Genomic DNA, 18,678 nt, shown 5'->3' with positions numbered 1-18,678 from the left:
ATGCCGAATGAATCGCGGATCACTGAGCCTGCGTGCGCTTGACTGGTCTTTCCGTGTAGAGTAGGACTTGAGCCAGACAGATGCTTCCAGGTGGAAGCGGACCAGAGGCCAGCGCAGTGTTTCTGGAGCACTGCCACCAAAAGCTCCACCTGAATCAAACTGCATGCTCCAACTACACGGTGCCTCACACAGAAAGACTGCTCTCCAGGACTCCCTGACCACATGGATCAATAATTAACTCAAAATGCCAGAGCATAACTGCAGTGTGTGAAGGCTGGCGATTTATGCATTGTGAACAATCTGATTGGTTCCCATGTGTCAGGAAAGATAAATGGATAGCAGAAAAGTAACTGTATTCTGTCTGAATAGTAATTGCCACACTTGGCTGCTTATCCGCATGTATCACTACCACTGGCATGTCTCCAAGGCTTTCTTTTAAATGCTTACTATGAATCTTTATTTGCAAAAATTAATACAGCTAGTGGCTAAGGTGCACACTCTATCTGTATTCATTTAAAAATTTTGTATTTATTTATCCATTTATTGTTTTACTTTTAGATCGTATGGCGTCATTAATAGTACTATACTTAAGTTGAATTTGAACCATCCACTCATCTGTTTTCATGACCACTTATTCTACTCAGTGGAATGGAGCCTGAGTAAAACAGCTGCGATTAGGGTCGGGCACACCCCGGACAGGTTGCCAGGGCCAACACAGTAAGAAAAACACAAATGTACAGGGCTGCTATTACTTTGGAAAAACAGACAGAAAGGAGGGTTAGTGAAGTTGGGCTACTTTACCGATTCTCAGCTGTTCAGTTACCTGGTGGCTAGATATGAAGTTGTGGTTAGGCTAATATAAACAGAGCAGGGAAGATGGTGGTTAAATTGTTTTCAGCAAACGTTCATGTTAAGGGTCTCTGACGGGCAGAGACAAATGCCTTCCTTTGGCAGAAGAATGGACCAAACTTCAGCCAAAAGATTGTCTGAGATGAGCTAACCACAACACAAGGCTAATCATTAATCCTCTTTAAAATACCTGCTACGAAGTCATGATCCTAAGCTCAAGTTGGCCTGAGTTCAAACATTTGGGGTCTGCATCACCTGAGCCCATGTGCTGTAGCTTAAAGACTTGCTCCACATCAAAAATGCCAATAAAATGTCCAGGAGTCATTATCTGTTGTGCTAAGTGAAGAATTGTGCTATACTATGACAAACTGTATGATATATGTAAATAAATACCACTAGCAGCTACCACTAAATACAACCATAGTGTTATAGATAGTCACACAAGTCTGAGTAGTATAATTTTCCTGTATGGAGCAGCGATTGTAGCTGTTTATAATGTGTTTTTAATTAAACCTTTGAGCTTTTAGCTTTGTTTTGGTCTCCACTTACTTTCAAGAGGAGTTTCTGTCTCTTCAGCTTCCACTACTCCACGAGGGTTCAATGACGTTACCAGAGCTGGACTGAAAATCATGCCAAAAAAAAAAAAGTAGCAGCAAAACAAGGCAATTATTTTTTCTGTTTGTCACAACAAGCCAAAGCTTTTTATATTACAAACACTGAGGTTACAAATCTAAAAATATTGATTAGTACAGCTTTGAAATGGAAAATATGAGATAAGCTCAGAGAACAAAAGAGAATTCGGTGTCCTGTAAAAAGCAGGGCTGTGAACGTCACCATCTCACAGCAGAGAGGATTAAGCTAGGTAATTACTGCAGCTGGCTAATTAACTGAACTGTGAAATACTGGAACGCAGCTTTGCCATTTACTTAATTGTCTTAGAACAAAATGGTGTCAGTCTTAGCATCATCTTTTTCACTGAGCACTTGAAAGTTGTTTACCATTTTAAAAACCGCTGCCCATTGTCCTTAGTCTTTGACAAGAGATAATAATAATTTGCTCCAGAATGACACACAGCGAGGACGGAGCGTTATTTTTCTATTCATCCTCACTGACTTCTAAACCTTTTTTTTAAGTGCAAAGAGCAAGGATGCTGTGAGCAGGGAAACAGCATCCTCTCTGTGACGGCATCACTGCGGTTTATGTCAGCGGCATTTTATAATCTGTCTGCTCCAGTTTTGTGATCTCTCATCCTGTCTGGTTGCAGCTGTGAGTGACTGAGGAGAGATCAGGGTCCACATCAAGCCTCTGTTTTGCATGTCTCCCCTACTATGTTTAAGGGTGTGATGATGGGCATTAATAACCTGTTATTAAGCCCTTGCATCCCATGATTCATCCACTAAATAAGCACTTAGCAGAGAATTGCTGTCCTGTGCTCAACTTTTAACTAACGCTGCGTCTGGTTTTGTCGTCCTGCCGCTTTATTCCTATTCATGTTCTTCGGCTTTTTCTTTCTCCTCCTGGTTCCCCTGAGGTTTAGCCCATACTCCCTACCTCTACACGGACTCCTTCACCTTTGCCTCAAACACAAATAAACAGTTGCACTCAAATCCCACTTAAGATTCTGAGCCCAGGCAACCGCTTATTTTCCAGAGAACTGGATCAAATAAGGCCAAGGGCTGCTTGCAGGGAAGGGTCACCCTCAGTTTCAATGCACGGCCTTGAAAACACAACAATTTAAGCGTACTGCATTATTGTGCATGCTAGTATAAGCTGTCCTGACACGTGCTGCAAAAAAAAGAGGGGGAAAAAAAAGAAAAAACCCCAAAAGCAAAACAAAATATCAAGCACACGAGGAGCCAGCGTGCCCTTCGTTTCAAGACCGTATTTTATGAAAAACATCTACAAACTCCTATGGCGTTCTATATAGCCTCTGGAGATGTAGCTTCCATTCACTGACTACTTCTCTCGTTGCTAAAGAAGTATAATAATTGTCCTCTGTTCACTATAATTAGATAGGGAAATGTGCATGTAAGCCTTCTTATTCCTGATGGTTAGTTACCATCTATTTAATCAAACTCAGACTCTAATTCACCTTTGATGAGTTCTTATGAGTCTAATGCAAAAGCAAATTAAACATGTTCATTCCTTACTTCAATTCCCTATAATGCAATTAGACTCTTTTTACTGAGGATGGTGATATGTCATTAACTTCAGACAGTATGGTGGGCATCAGTTAAGTGCGTGTCTGCAGTCTCACACTGTGGATGCAAACACATTTTTTTTGTGTGACATAAATGAAACTTGATTTGAGCTTTTTTACTCAGGCCTCGGCTTGAGCACTGATTCCTTGTTGAGGTTCAGGGCTGAATACAAAGTTGATAGAATGACTTCAATATGTACGCTTCATTATAGCATTCAGTTACTACGGAGCCCCGCAAGGGACATGGGAGAAAAAAAAATTAAGACAGACTTTTGCGAGATCTTGCAAAACAAACTCGTGAGATCTTGCAAAACTTTTAGTCACATTCTTCGGAGGCTGCCAGCTCGAAGCCGACCGGGAGGTCGAGGCACGATGTGCCGGGAGAGCGGTGTTCCTCCCGGCTGTAGTAGTTTGGCGAGATCTCGCAAAAGTTCATCGTAATTTTTCTCCCATGTCCCTTGCGGGACATTGTGTTTGTTTGGCTAAATATCTTGTCAAATATTATAATCATACATTGAGAGATGAATGGGAAACGAGAAAGGCTGTAGAAGGAAGTTATTGTTGGTTAAAAACATAATCAGCTCCAATCTGCCAACTTGGAACAATGTGGCCACGTTTTTATCAGGGTCAAATTTCCACCAATTGGTAGCAAAATCTCTCTATGACCATAACTGAGTAGTTTACAGCAAAAGTCATAGAAAACCAAGTGAGATGAAGGTAAAGTGATGAATAAATTACTACAAAACTCTATAAAAAAAACTTATCAGAAGGGTATCAGAAGGCAGTTGAGGATATTTTGTGGGCACTCTAAGACATCAGATTTGTTCAAAGCAAGTGGTATTTAGTTTTTTTTCTGTACTTGTTTTCTTTCTTTTTTATTTAATTTTTACGTATTTTCATTTTTCTTCCTTTATGAATAAAGCCTCAGTCACACAGGTGAGTGAGGCTTAGAGACTGGTGACCATTTGGTTGGGACCAGTGCTTCTGTCTGGTGCGTGGTTGCCTGAGGTTGGTGGCTGTTGTTGTGAAATTGACTGCTAAAGCCTCATTCAATCAACCCTAGAGATCAGTCGCGAGCAGTTTATATGAAAGGTGCTTACCTGTCCGCAAACTCTCTGGAAGATGTGACTGTTTCCTTTCAAAGTAAAAGTTGCATATTTTGAAATGTGTTGATGTCAGCAATAAGGCAAAACTATTACTTTGAGGGCGAACAGTCTCCATTTCAGATTTGCATCCTGCTTTTCCATGTACAGCTCAGAGAGACAATGTGAGCATTCATGCTACTGGCAACCACTGCAATCTGCTAGTGATCAAAGCAGTGACAAGGAAGTTTCTGCTACAGCATAATCTTTGCAACCAGTTTTACCTGGAGACAGCCAGCAACAACTCAGCAACAAGAGGCATTTTCCCTAGCAACTGGAGGTTGCAAGGGTATGTGTGGGTCTCGAGGCTCATTTCAGGTTCTAATACTTCAGAAGCTTCTAACAGCAGAGGCTGTTTATCGGCTTGCAAGCTAATTTAGATCTAACATCTTATCTATGGGGATACTGGCTGTTTGGGGTTAATTAAAAACGTGTACATTCAAAGATGAACCCTTTTGATGTCGTCATCCATTTGCATCTTTCAAAGATTATTTTGAATCACAAAGTCTGAGCTAGTCTACAGTGTGAGACTAGTACGGATGCAGTTACTGTTAATTTCCGACAAGTACCAAATGTTCCTGAGCAAAAGCATATATAAATTTAGCCACTTGTCATTATTTAAGCACAAAGCACTGAATAGCACTTTTAAGGCACCACAAAAGCAACACATTTTAAAACCCTTCCTATCAGTGTAGGAAACATTGTATATGGTACACAAACAGTGTACAGACCTAGTTCTCTACTAGTACCAGTGGCCCTCAGACTGGTATTATTAATAGGATTGACTTTGTTGTTTCTTGATAGCATGTGAGACGCTGCACCTCCATCTGGCTAGAAGAAAATCATCAAAGCTTAATCAACCAGATGTAAATGGCCTTTATTTGTATAGCGCTTTACTAGTCCCTAAGGACCCCAAAGCGCTTTACACATCCAGTCATCCACCCATTCACACAAACATTCACACACTGGTGATGGCAAGCTACCTTGTAGCCACAGCCACCCTGGGGCGCACTGACAGAGGCGAGGCTGCCGAACACTGGCGCCACTGGGCCCTCTGACCACCACCAGTAGGCAACGGGTGAAGTGTCTTACCCAAGGACACACTGACCGAGACTGATGTGCATGAAACGGTACAATAAAATATGGGGCCCTCTTGTATTGACTCAGTAGGGGACAGTACTGGTCTACATAAAGGTTTAGAAAGTGGTTTCTGCTGGGATAAACTATTAATTAAATTAATTATTTTGTTTTTGATTGTAACCACTCAATATCCATATTATGACTATCATAAAACATACTACTGCTAATACTAATACATATACTACTTTTGCAGTATCTGCAATATCTAAGAGTTAATGTTTTTGCACAGTGACACTGTTAATCCTCTGACTCTACCTGTCACATTAACAGCAGGTTAAAATAATCAAATTAAAATAGCACTGAATAGCATTCAGTTGTCAAAAACTCTTGGATTGCCTCCAAGATCTCCCTAACACAATGCAATTTTACTTTGATGCACTCTGATGATTCCATTGCACCACCATCATGTTAAAAATGACAATCTGGACAAATGATGATGCTTTCAGCCTCAGCCACACTAGTAGCATTAATATGCTGACATGCTGACTTCATTAACCAGTGATTGTTAAACTGTGTGTTAAAGGCAGACACTAAACTTAGTCCAATGCAGGGGCGGAGCGTGGGGGTGGCTTACGGGGCTTAAGCCCGGGTTGTTTTGTCAGAAGCCCGGGGTATTTTGGAGTGTAATTTTTTCATAGTTAGATGCCTGGCTGACAACTGTATAAAACAAAAAGTACACACAATATTCGAAGCACATAGTGCACACTGTGGGAATTTACGACTGTGCGTGAATCCCCCCCTGATATTGGTATGATCCAAGCTCAGGCACTAAGCGACTGAGCGAGGGGGCGGGGCAGCTGCTGCCCGTGAGTGCGCTGTTGGAGAGACGGAGCCAGCCATACTAAGGAGAGCTTAAGTTTGACCAGGTACCAAAGCAAATCATTCGTACTGTACAAATAATGTAAATATGACGGTGCATCACGAAAGATTGATATGAAACTGATCACTTGACCAATATTACGTTACTTGCTCTTCAAGTGAATCAACAAATGGCAAAATGAAAAGCCGAACAAATGCTATTTTTTTTAGAGTCTTAGCTTACGTGTGTTTATTTCATATTTTCAGTTCTTACCCTCCCCGACTAAATCGGTTTCAGTTATGTACTGAAACATAAGAATGGACATTAGAGGGTTCTTTCAAAGAAAAAACTCAGGTAAATGTTATTTTATATATTATGCTTTGTATGTTGTTCAGTATATTTCTATGCAAAACAAGAGGGATTTCAGTACACAGCAGGATATTCACATTTGTAACCAGATATTTACATACACTTTAGGGAGAAAACATAAAACATTTTTACTGTACAACATCAATTTAGAGTAAATTTTTGTTTTAGATAAATATTGAAATATATTTTGAATTAGTTAAATTTCAGAATAAAGAGAGACAGAGCTATTTTTATCACTTTCATCAAATTTAGGAGTACATGTACACTAAATTTATTGTTAATTAATAAGAAAACTCCAGACGATTCCATTCTGAGCTGAAGAAGCTTCTGATAGGTTAGTAGAGTCCATGTGAGTAAATTGCTGGCACAGCTGTGGATGCATATAAGGCAAAACACAGAGCCTGTTTCTTTGACATGGGAAAATCAAGAGATATCAACCAAAACACCAGGAACAGAACTGTGGAGCTCCATAAGTGTGGCTCAAATTTGAATACAATTTGGTGCCATTTGCAATTAAGAAATACAGACAGTTTCTCTCTTTACTCTTAAAGTTAACAAATATGTTTTTATATTTATCAATCTAAAAAAAATAAACATTTAGTCTGATTTGATGTTACAATTAAAAAAGTGTTTTTATCTGAAGAGTAAATATCTGGTTTCAACTGTATATTTGATGATTGTCAGCACAAAGAGGGAGAGAGAGGAGAACGAGGACAGAACAGATGAACAAGAGCAGGTGAGACACACATGTTAGTCAAATGGTTGTTTACCAAAAGTATCACCGTATCATAGGTCCTCATGTATCTCGTACCTAGTGTTTCTTTTTAGGTTTGTTATTTTTCAAATTCTGTATTTATTAAGTTCTGCAGGCTTGTTTGCACAACAAGGCTGAATAATTATATAAACTTTTCTCAATCTAAATAGTGTACTTTGGTAGAATTAAAAAAATAAGTGTAGTGCAGGTCTATGATGATTTTTAGTGCTATCATCTAGTTCTGATTCTGGTTCTGTCTTGGTTAAGTCCTCAGTAGTCCTGATTTTGAACTGTTGTAGTCCTGTTTTTAATTCTGGATCAGTTCTGGGTCTGGTTGAATTGGGGTTTAGTCCTCGTGTCTTGATGCAGCCCTGACCTTGTTCTGCCTTGCTGCTAAATTAAAAAACTAGTTTAAGGTGTCCTGCACATGTGATATATATTTTTCCCTATATGAAGTCATTCTTTTTTGAACAGAGCCTATTAATCTTTCAGTTATTTCTACACCCCCCCCCCCAAAAAAAAAAAAAAAAAAAAATCCCACATGCATACTACTCTTTGGGCTAAGCCCCGGGTGTTTCAAATGTCTGGCTCCGCCTCTGGTCCAATGAATGATTTCATGTAGGCCAATTAATCAGGGAGCCTACATGAAATGACTGATTTAACAGTGGGAGGTAGGAGTGTTACGTTTTGGAACTAGTAACTGAACAAAGGTTGTGTTTCTGTTCCATAAGAGGATAAACTCCACTGACTTTAGTGATTTCCAGCAACAATGTCCATTTGGTATTTGTCATTAAGTATTTGGATTGCTAAGATTATGATTGAAGCAGACATGAAATCCAACTTGTATAAAGGCTAATTTACACTATGGAGCCTGCTCTCAAAAACTGACATAGATGTAACACTGTCTGTGAAACCTGATTGAACAAATAAGTGCTTAAAGTTACAAGTTTAGTGCCATCTTGTGTAAGTAAAGAATGTTACATCAATAGAATGGCTGGTTGGTTACAGCTAATAGACATTATTTAATGTTAACCAACTAATAAGAGAACCGATAACTCAGGCGAAAATAAGGACACTAAAAGTGAAAGTCAGTTTAAGGGGGATCACTTTTGGGCTTTTCCTGACTGCAACAATTAGTTTTATGTTAAGAAACCAAGATGGTGTCCACGTTCACTCTTCTTTCACATTAAGTGGTTCTTTGTTGTTTGGGTAGTTGCACTGGCACTGGAAAATTCACCTGTTAGACATCAATGGTCAATGTATGTGATGAAGGAGAACCCCCGAAAACTGCGAGTAAGAGATGCCTCACTTTTTGGAGACTTGTTTTCTCCCTATGTTATCTCACTGACTTGACTACTTCATATTAGAAGTGAAGAAAAGCAAAGCCCAAATGTAAGTAAAGGAGACGTTAAACTTATAGTCAGAGCTGGATCAGGTGACCCTGAACCCACCCTCAGCTATGAAGCAATAGGTCTGGCCTACTATGTGTGACAGGTGAGACCTGGAGACTTGGGACCACCCCTGGTGGGCAGAGCTGGTCTTCGCTCCTTTCATAAGCGCAGGTGTGGGCAATTGGGTATTCCTCTGCAAACCTGAAACTGCGAGTGCTTGGTCCGAGTTGGGCAAGTTGGTGTTTCTTAACTACAAAAGTCTGATACGGGTCTTCCCCTAAACTTCTGTTAGAACGGTAGGTTACACAAAAATGTACCACTTGAGCTCTGGCTGTTGGCAGAGGTTTACAGTTATTTGCACCCTTGTAGGTGGGAAACATTGCTCCCGTGAGAACGGTATAGTGGACTTCATCGCCACTGACCCACATTTATTAGGGTGTGACACGAACTTGTGGACAGGTAACAAAACCAATTCAGTGGAGGAATATTCCTGTGTTTTATTGTCCAGCTAGTGATCTCCTGCCTTTTATTCACAGAGTACCGAGCTGCTTCTTTGCCAGGTGGATTTCTGGCTGCGGGCAAAGGACCCGACACATCAGTGTGTTTTAATTTGTTTTAAACTGGTGTAAGCCGACAGACTGACTGCTGCGGCTGTCGATGGTTTTGGTTTTTTGTTTTACTTTTTCTGTATCAGTAGGCACCACAGATATTGATTCGCAGGCGGTGAAGGCGCTGCAGGGAAAACAAATCCTTTTTTGTCTCCCCGCTCTTGCATGCACAGCGGGGGGCCCGAGTGAAGACGGCACCGAAGGGGGCCCGAGTGAAGACGGCACCGAAGATTTGCCTTTTTTTTCTATAGTGTTTTACCCATTTGGGGTCATGTGTGAGTTGCCGTCCATTTTTAACCTGTGTGCTATGTCGATTTGTTTTTAAACTGTTCTCCGCAGCGCTTGTCCTGCCTCACGGGCAATCGTACAGTCTTATAGTTTTTTTAATAAGGTAACGTTTTTAATTGTTTTTAGGTGCTGCTGTTACACTGTTTCTTTTATTTTGTATTAAAAATTAAACTCTTTTAAACTGACTGTGCGCCTACGGCTCTGTCCTATTTTAAATAGGTACCTACCACGGGTCACAAACTGGCGTTGTCGACCTCCATACTTTAAGAGATGAAGGCCTCAGGTGGGAGCGGGAAGGCAGAGTAGGAGTAGAACCCGGCCGGTTCAGGACTTATTCTGTCCCAGCAGTCTACAGCATTCAGCATACAGGACAAACAAAGGGGCCAAGGGATACTATTGGGTCAGAATTAGCAGAGGTTAAGGAAATGTTAAAACGGCAGCAGGCCCAGATTGATCAGCTTACATATGAGTTGAGAGTTGCCCATACATCAAGTAAGTCTAGGTTCACGCAGAGAGGAAGGCAGGTTATTTGCAGACGGTGTCAGAAGCCTGGCCATTTTGCTAAAGACTGTGATAATGAGAGGGTAGTAGCCTTTGAATCTACAGCCCCTAGCAGGAGCTCATCTGGGCAGGGTACGTTTTCCATGCAGGCGGAAAACTAGCACCCTCTGTTATGCTGAGCCACATATCAGATGGGGACATAACTGGCTCCAACAGTTGTAATGCTCAAATGTCTGGTCCCCCACCCAAGTTGGTAGGCTCCTGTCCAAAGGTTACCATTAATATGGGAGGGGTAGATGTCTCCTGTTTATTAGACACTGGATCCATGGTCACTACCATCACGGAGAGTTTTTTTGCCAAACATTTTAAGAACTGGGGTCCAGAGAAACTGAAAGCATGCCATTGGCTGCGGTTACGGGCAGCTAATGGGCTAGATATTCCCTATGTTGGCTACCTGGAGCTTGATTGCCAAGTGTTAGGGAGGCAAATACCGAAACGTGGTGTGTTAGTTGTTAGAGATCCTTTGGAGCCCAGCCCCAACTCAGAAATATGTGGAGTACTCGGCATGAATGTGATCCGTGAGTGTTATAGGGAGCTGTTTTTGGAACATGGCTCTGCTCTTTTTGACCTTCCTTTAGTGCAGGAGGATCCTTGGCAGCAGGCTTTGCAGCGTTGCCATACAGCGCAGCTACAGCCTGAAGCACAAGTTAGTGGCCCAGTGAGAGTTAAGGGTAGGAGAAAAATTTGCATCCCCGCAGGCACAATGAAGTTTGTACCAACTACATGTCGGAAAGTCCCTTCAGCACACACTGGAACAGCGCTTTTCGAACCATTAGATGCCGGTTTGCCTCATGGTCTCCTTTCTTCTCCAGCTTTGGTCCAGGTGGTCAGTGGCACTGCATTTATCCCAGTTACCAATGTGGGATTAACTGAGGCCATTTTGCCACCTCGCAGTCAGCTTGGCACCTTGTGCCAAGTTGAAATTGTCAGCCAATCGGATGGCTCGACCAGGCTCTTGGAAGATTTGGGAGAGGAAAAACATGTTACCATGGCAACCCAGAGTGTGGAATCCAACCCTCTGAAAACTGCAATTAATGCAATTGATCTCTCAGCCCTCACTGTACAGGATCAGGACAGGGTAAGGGCCCTTTTGCATGACTACCAATCTGTTTTTTCTTCTCATGATGGTGACTTAGGGTGTACCAATTTGATGACTCATGAGATCCCACTTTTAGATGAGACTCCGGTCCGCCAGCGGTATCGACGGATTCCACCTTCAGAGTATGAGAGCGTTAAGGCCCATATTCAACACCTGTTGGAGAGTCAGGTGATCAGAAAAAGTTGTAGCCCTTTTGCATCCCCAATCGTGGTAGTACAAAAGAAGGACTCCAGTATTAGGCTTTGTGTGGATTACCGTCTGCTGAACTCAAGGACTAGGAAGGATGCTTTTCCCTTGCCCCGAATTGAGGAGTCCTTGGATGTGTTGTCAGGTGCATGTTGGTTCTCTACCTTGGACTTGGCTAGTGGCTACAATCAGGTCCCTGTTGCTGAGCCAGACAAAAAGAAAACTGCTTTCTGTACTCCTTTTGGGTTATTTGAGTTCAACCGCATGCCGTTTGGCCTCTGTAATGCACCAAGCACCTTTCAGAGATTGATGGAGCGAATGTTTGGTTCCCAGAATCACCAGTCTTTGTTGTTGTACTTGGATGATGTGATTGTCTTCTCTACCACAGTAGACGAGCATATTCGGCGCCTAGGAGCAGTACTGGAGACCTTGCGGGTACAAAACTTGAAGGCCAAGTTGGAAAAATGCTGTTTTCTGCAGACAGAGGTAAAGTACCTTGGGCATGTGATCTCCAAGGACGGGGTAGCCACGGACCCAGACAAAATATCTGCGGTGTCTAATTGGCAAACTCCTAGCTCTGTTGCTGAATTGAGATCATTCTTAGGGTTTGCTAGTTACTATCGCTGCTTTGTTCCAGGTTTTGCATCCCTAGCTGCTCCGCTCCACCAGCTGGTGGCCGAACTGGCTGGGACTAAGCACAAACGCCCCTCCAAGCGTGCATTGCAGGAAGTTTGGACCGAGCAGTGTGAAAATAGCTTTCAAGAGTTGAAAGCTCGGTTGGTGCATTCCCCCGTATTGGCTTATGCTAATTTTTCACAACCTTTTATCTTGGAGGTTGATGCCAGCCACTGGGGTCTGGGGGCAGTGCTTTCACAACAGCAAGCTGATGGCAAGGTGCGTCCTATAGCTTATGCTAGTCGAGGGCTAAAGCCCACGGAACGTAACATGTCCAATTACAGCTCCATGAAACTTGAATTCCTAGCCTTGAAATGGGCTATGACTGAAAAATTCAGAGAATATTTGCTGGGTAACAGGTGTGTTGTCTATACAGACAACAACCCCTTGAGCCATCTGACTACAGCAAAGCTTGGAGCTTTGGAACAGCGCTGGGCGGCTCAGCTCTCTTCTTTTGATTTTTCAATTAAGTATCGTCCGGGTCGTACAAATGGCAATGCAGATGCTTTGTCCCGACAGTGTCAGCCATCCGATCAAACTGTGTCTTTAGAAACACTGCTTCCTGGTACTTCCCTTCCAGACTCTTTAGTGCAAACAGTTTTACCACCCCAGCAAGTAATCCAATCTATGATTTCGGTTTTACCCTCTCATTCACTTGCAGACCTTGCTACTTTGCAGAGGGAGGACCCCACGATTAGTGGTTTTTTGAAGTTTTGGCGCAGAGGAACTGGCCCTACTCGCCAGGAGAGAAGAGATTTGCCAGCAGCAGTGCTGGAAATGTTGCGCCAGTGGAGGAAACTGGTAGAAAAGGAGGGCGTCCTTTATCGGCAGATCTTTCAGCCAGATGGGGGGGAACCAGTGTGCCAATTAGTGGTCCCTCAGAGTCTCAAGAATGAGGTTTTACATGGCTTGCATAATGACCATGGTCATCAGGGAACTGACAGGACTGCAGACTTGATACGCAAGAGGTGTTATTGGCCAGGTATGTCTAAGGAGGTTCAGGATTACTGTCAGCAATGTGAACGTTGTGCGCAGGCTAAAGCAGTTTATCCCAAACCTAAAACAACCATGGGTCACCTCATGGCTGCGAGGCCCAATCAGATTCTGGCAATTGATTTCACATGCCTTGAACTCTCTGTTGATGGCCGTGAAAATGTATTGATTCTTACTGATGTGTTTTCAAAGTTCACTCAGGCCATTTCTACTAAGGATCAAAAGGCAACTACTGTGGCCAGTGTTTTGGTTTATGAGTGGTTTTATCGCTTTGGTGTTCCCTCTAGGATCCACTCCGATCAGGGGAGGAGTTTTGAAGGAGCATTAGTTCAGCAGCTATGCCAGTTATATGGTGTGGAAAAGACTCGCACCACTCCTTACCACCCACAAGGTAATGGCCAGTGTGAGCGTTTTAATCGGACTCTGCATGATCTGTTGAGAACCCTGCCCCCTGAGCAAAAGCGTCATTGGCCCATGTATTTACAGCAGCTCACCTTTGCTTACAATACCACAATCCATCAAACTACCGGTGAGTCACCCTATTTTCTTATGTTTGGCCAAGAGCCCCAGCTCCCAATTGACTTCCTGTTAGGCAGAGTGGAGGAACCCACCCATGGCCCGGTGCACACTTGGGTCCAAGAGCATCAGAAACGTCTAGATGTAGCTTATAAAGGTGTGAGTAACCGCACCAAAGCAGCAGCGACGCTGCGTGCAGATCGTCAACCTGCCCCAGCTTCTGATCCCTTGCCATTGCATCAGTTAGTGTATTTGAGAGATCATAGCATTCGGGGACGGAATAAAATCCAAGATTTTTGGGGTGTTACACCGTATTGTATTGTCCGTGCCCCTGCTGATGCTGGTCCTGTGTATACAGTGGCCCCACTCCATGATCCAGAACAGAAAAGACAGGTTAACAGACAATTGATCAAGCCGATCCCTGCTGATATCTGTGAGAAAATAAGGGCAGAGCTCCAGCAAACTCCTAACCCTAGAACTTCACCTGACCGGTTACCCTTGTCTGAGGATGAGGGAGACTTTTATGTGTGGCAACGAAGGGAGTCCCCAAGAGGTGACCCCCAAAGTGTACAAACTGATTCTGCAACTTGTCCCCAACAACCCCCAGAAGACCTGGCTATAGTAATGAGGCCGCAGTCCAGTGGGACTGAGCCTGGTACCCTGACTCCACAGTGTAGTGTCCCCACTCCATTAGCTGAAAGTGGTACAGTTTGAAGAACGACACGCTCAACAGCTGGCCACCATTCCAATCCACATCATCTGCCCCAATCAGCTGAAGCAAGGCCACCTAGTGTACATTCAGTTACAGCTTTTTATAGACCGTGGCTTTAAAGTTTTATTGTCGGGTCGCCAATGCAAAAACCAGGGGGGAGAATGTGACAGGTGAGACCTGGAGACTTGGGACCACCCCTGGTGGGCGGAGCTGGTCTTCGCTCCTTTCATAAGCGCAGGTGTGGGCAATTGGGTATTCCTCTGCAAACCTGAAACTGCGAGTGCTTGGTCCGAGTTGGGCAAGTTGGTGTTTCTTAACTACGAAAGTCTGATACGGGTCTTCCCCTAAACTTCTGTTAGAACGGTAGGTTACACAAAAATGTACCACTTGAGCTCTGGCTGTTGGCAGAGGTTTACAGTTATTTGCACCCTTGTAGGTGGGAAACATTGCTCCCGTGAGAACGGTATAGTGGACTTCATCGCCACTGACCCACATTTATTAGGGTGTGACACGAACTTGTGGACAGGTAACAAAACCAATTCAGTGGAGGAATATTCCTGTGTTTTATTGTCCAGCTAGTGATCTCCTGCCTTTTATTCACAGAGTACCGAGCTGCTTCTTTGCCAGGTGGATTTCTGGCTGCGGGCAAAGGACCCGACACATCAGTGTGTTTTAATTTGTTTTAAACTGGTGTAAGCCGACAGACTGACTGCTGCGGCTGTCGATGGTTTTGGTTTTTTGTTTTACTTTTTCTGTATCAGTAGGCACCACAGATATTGATTCGCAGGCGGTGAAGGCGCTGCAGGGAAAACAAATCCTTTTTTGTCTCCCCGCTCTTGCATGCACAGCGGGGGGCCCGAGTGAAGACGGCACCGAAGGGGGCCCGAGTGAAGACGGCACCGAAGATTTGCCTTTTTTTTCTATAGTGTTTTACCCATTTGGGGTCATGTGTGAGTTGCCGTCCATTTTTAACCTGTGTGCTATGTCGATTTGTTTTTAAACTGTTCTCCGCAGCGCTTGTCCTGCCTCACGGGCAATCGTACAGTCTTATAGTTTTTTTAATAAGGTAACGTTTTTAATTGTTTTTAGGTGCTGCTGTTACACTGTTTCTTTTATTTTGTATTAAAAATTAAACTCTTTTAAACTGACTGTGCGCCTACGGCTCTGTCCTATTTTAAATAGGTACCTACCACGGGTCACAAACGGGGTTCCCTGCCTCGACAGATGGCTGCCCATCCATGAGCCTGGTTCTTTCTCTTAAAAGGGAGTTTTCCTTCCCACTGTTGCCAAGTGCTTGCTCATAGGAGGTTTGATTTTTTTTTTTTTTTTTTGGAGGGGGGGGGGGTTCTGTGTTGCAGAGTCTTACCTTACATTATAAAGTGCATTGAATTGACTGTTATTGTAATTTGGTGCTACATTAAAAACTTGAATTGAATTGGAATATTACCCAAAAGTCCATCTTAAGTTAACCTGTGTCTATACTGCATAACTCGCACAACTCTCAGGTCCAAATTAAAATATTTATTTCATTCATAAGTTTAAACATACTGTCAGCTGTGCTTTGGGTTTGCTGATGACCAACTACTATTACCATGATAACATAGCTAAATGCCATTAGTACAGCCTTCCAGATCTGCTAATACAACTTTATATACCTCAGTGTTTGCTGGTTTCCATACAGAGATTTGTGAGATACCTTTTAGGGGCTGACGGAGAACTTAAGTGCGTCTTGAAAAACAAAACAAGCCTGCGTTGAGCAGTAACGACTATTCCTTCACATTGTATTACGTTTCAATTTGTTACACACTGTTTTCAATTTTCTCCTCACAGATTGGCATTGTTGATAACCAGCAAAGTCAGCTTCAGCATTCAGTTGACTTTGATATTTTAGCAGTGTGTGAATGATTTAGTTTTATTCTATATTGCCAAGGGAAACATTACTGTAATTGCAGCTTAGAAGTTTTCATTTCACATTATTACTTCTTTTCACAGCTGTCCCTATTAGTAGTTCAGCTAAGTTTACCACTTTGTCCTTTTTTTTTATCCAACTAGGCCATTACAGGCATACATCAGCACTTCTGGTTGATTTCCTCACTTTATTGCCCGCTTCTTCAATTGGCCCCATGGGAAATCTCTTTCTGCACTGTATTAAGTAAGACCTCATGCTTCAGGAGTGTAGTCCTATTCTTGCTGACTCATAAAGATGATATAGTGGCTGTGCTGACATCAGCTGAATATAATTCTATTAGAGTGCCCATTTGTTGTTGGATTTCACTGCAGCTACATTCAGTTGTCTAAATGACCCTTCATTTATTTTAGTGCCCTGCTGGGAAAGAGGGCAGCACCTTAGCACTCAGGACGATACTCCGGAAGCCGAGCCATCAGAGCTCAACCTGCGGATCGAGCTGATGCATTTCATCCTCTCCTCTCGTCTCACTTTTGCCTCCACTCCGTTGCTAATGCATGAGACGTTCTCTCATTCTGCGGCTACAAATGGAGCCCTTCGCTGCTGTTGCCGCTGCTTTTAAAATGGATTAGGAGGGAGTATCTTTCTGAGTTTATTTTGTCACAGTTCTGGGATAAACATTACAGCATACACCATCTATGTAATTTTAGTGTAATGCTGTATGTTCAGGCATAGTATGTGAATAATTCATGGCCTAAACAGAGCTTCAGCCTTGTGTTTTTCACCCCCACAGCTACAGAAAACACATTATCTGATGTGAGTTTTAAAGAAAGCAGTGGAAGGATAGAATGCTAGATTTTCATTGTGTTTTACACTCAGCTGGATGCCTTGTCATTGATAGCACCCACATATTTTCACGTCTTCTCCTCTCCTTTTGATAGCATACCATTTATAGACAGTGTACCCTTTTGACTTTTACAGTATGTAGCTTTTACCAAAAAAAAGGGAAAATAAAGAACGTGCCTCTCCGGCAAACTCTGCCAGTCTCTTTCTTTATCAGTTTCTCAGTAGCTTTCTGTTCTTCTGTCATTGCTTTCCCCTGCTGTCTGAGTCGTGAGCAGTAACAGGTGGCCCCTGACAGGAAGTGGGTTGTTTTCGTGCTTAAAGTAACCCTTCATTCTTCTGAATCTCCCAATGCAAAATGCTCCCTACAGTGATATGACATGTCTGCAGGCCTAATAGTTCCTGTTGCTTTTCTCAAAGCAATAAAGTCAGCAAATGTGCAGCTGTTCACCTTCAATTTTAACAGTATTGCTCTTAGCCTCTTTGAGAGAACAAGTCCCACTTCCCATCTTTTGTGTCCTTTTTTGAGTTCTGAGGGCACATTGTCCTTCCACAAAAGACCACCTGCCTCTCAGACATGTCCACTTTGATTACAGTTTTCAACAATGTCACCACTTATGCTGATAAAAGATGTTTGAAGTAATCTAGCAGCATGGGACTAATGGCTATGTTGGTCCGTCTTTAATTAGTAGAGTTCCCTATTTTGAATCCAAAATTCAAAGTTACTCCGCACTAATCCAAAGTTAGCCACTTAACATCCATCACTTTATTTTAGTGTTCAGCATCTGAATATATACATATATATTAGGGGTGCAACGATACACAAAATTCACGGTTCGGTTCGATACTTTAGTGTCACGGTTCGATGTTTTTTTAATACAAAAAAATGTTCATCCCTTTTTAATTTGTCATTTATTAAAATTATAAATATATATTTTAACTCAAAAGTACAGTTTTTAAATTTAATGTTGCTGAAACAACAAAGTAATAAAAAAAGAAATATATCTGATCGAGAAATCACTCATCTTTGGAAAAGAGAGTTTTTTACAGAGAAATGGCTCTTTCCAAAATAAAAGCTATACTACACGCTTCTTCTGGGCTATATTCTCAGCAGCATATTAAACATATCAGGTCCCCATAAGGAGAATCATGTGCTAACGGCTGTGTTGTGTTCCCACTAGTGCTGTCAGCGTTAATCTGAAATGACGTTAACGCCACAACACGGCAAATCTCCGTTAACGAGCTACCGTGGATCGCCCCGTGCATGGGGCTGGACGGCGTGAACATGTTAACGAGCTAACTGCGCTAACACACTAGCTCCCACCCATGTAATTGAGCATTGCGTGGCACGACATACTGTTTTGTCCATGATGCGCTTACCCTCAGGGTCATACGTTACATGAAAACCAAAATTGTTCCAAACGTCAGATCTGAATTGTGTTGCAACACAGCTTAACTTCTGTCTCGCTAGCTTGCCCTGCGCTCAGTGAATCTGCGTTTGACGACTCCGCCTAGGCTGCACTGTCAACCACAGATCCACTGAGCGCTCAACACAGACAGCGCATATATATATATATATATATATATATGTACACATACATACACACACATTCTACTGTCAAGTGTGCATCATATAGGAAATAGTCA

The sequence above is a fragment of the Astatotilapia calliptera genome, chromosome 17 (assembly GCF_964374335.1).
Source record: "Astatotilapia calliptera chromosome 17, fAstCal68.1, whole genome shotgun sequence".
Taxonomy (NCBI): domain Eukaryota; kingdom Metazoa; phylum Chordata; class Actinopteri; order Cichliformes; family Cichlidae; genus Astatotilapia; species Astatotilapia calliptera.
This window is presented reverse-complemented; position numbering follows the sequence as displayed.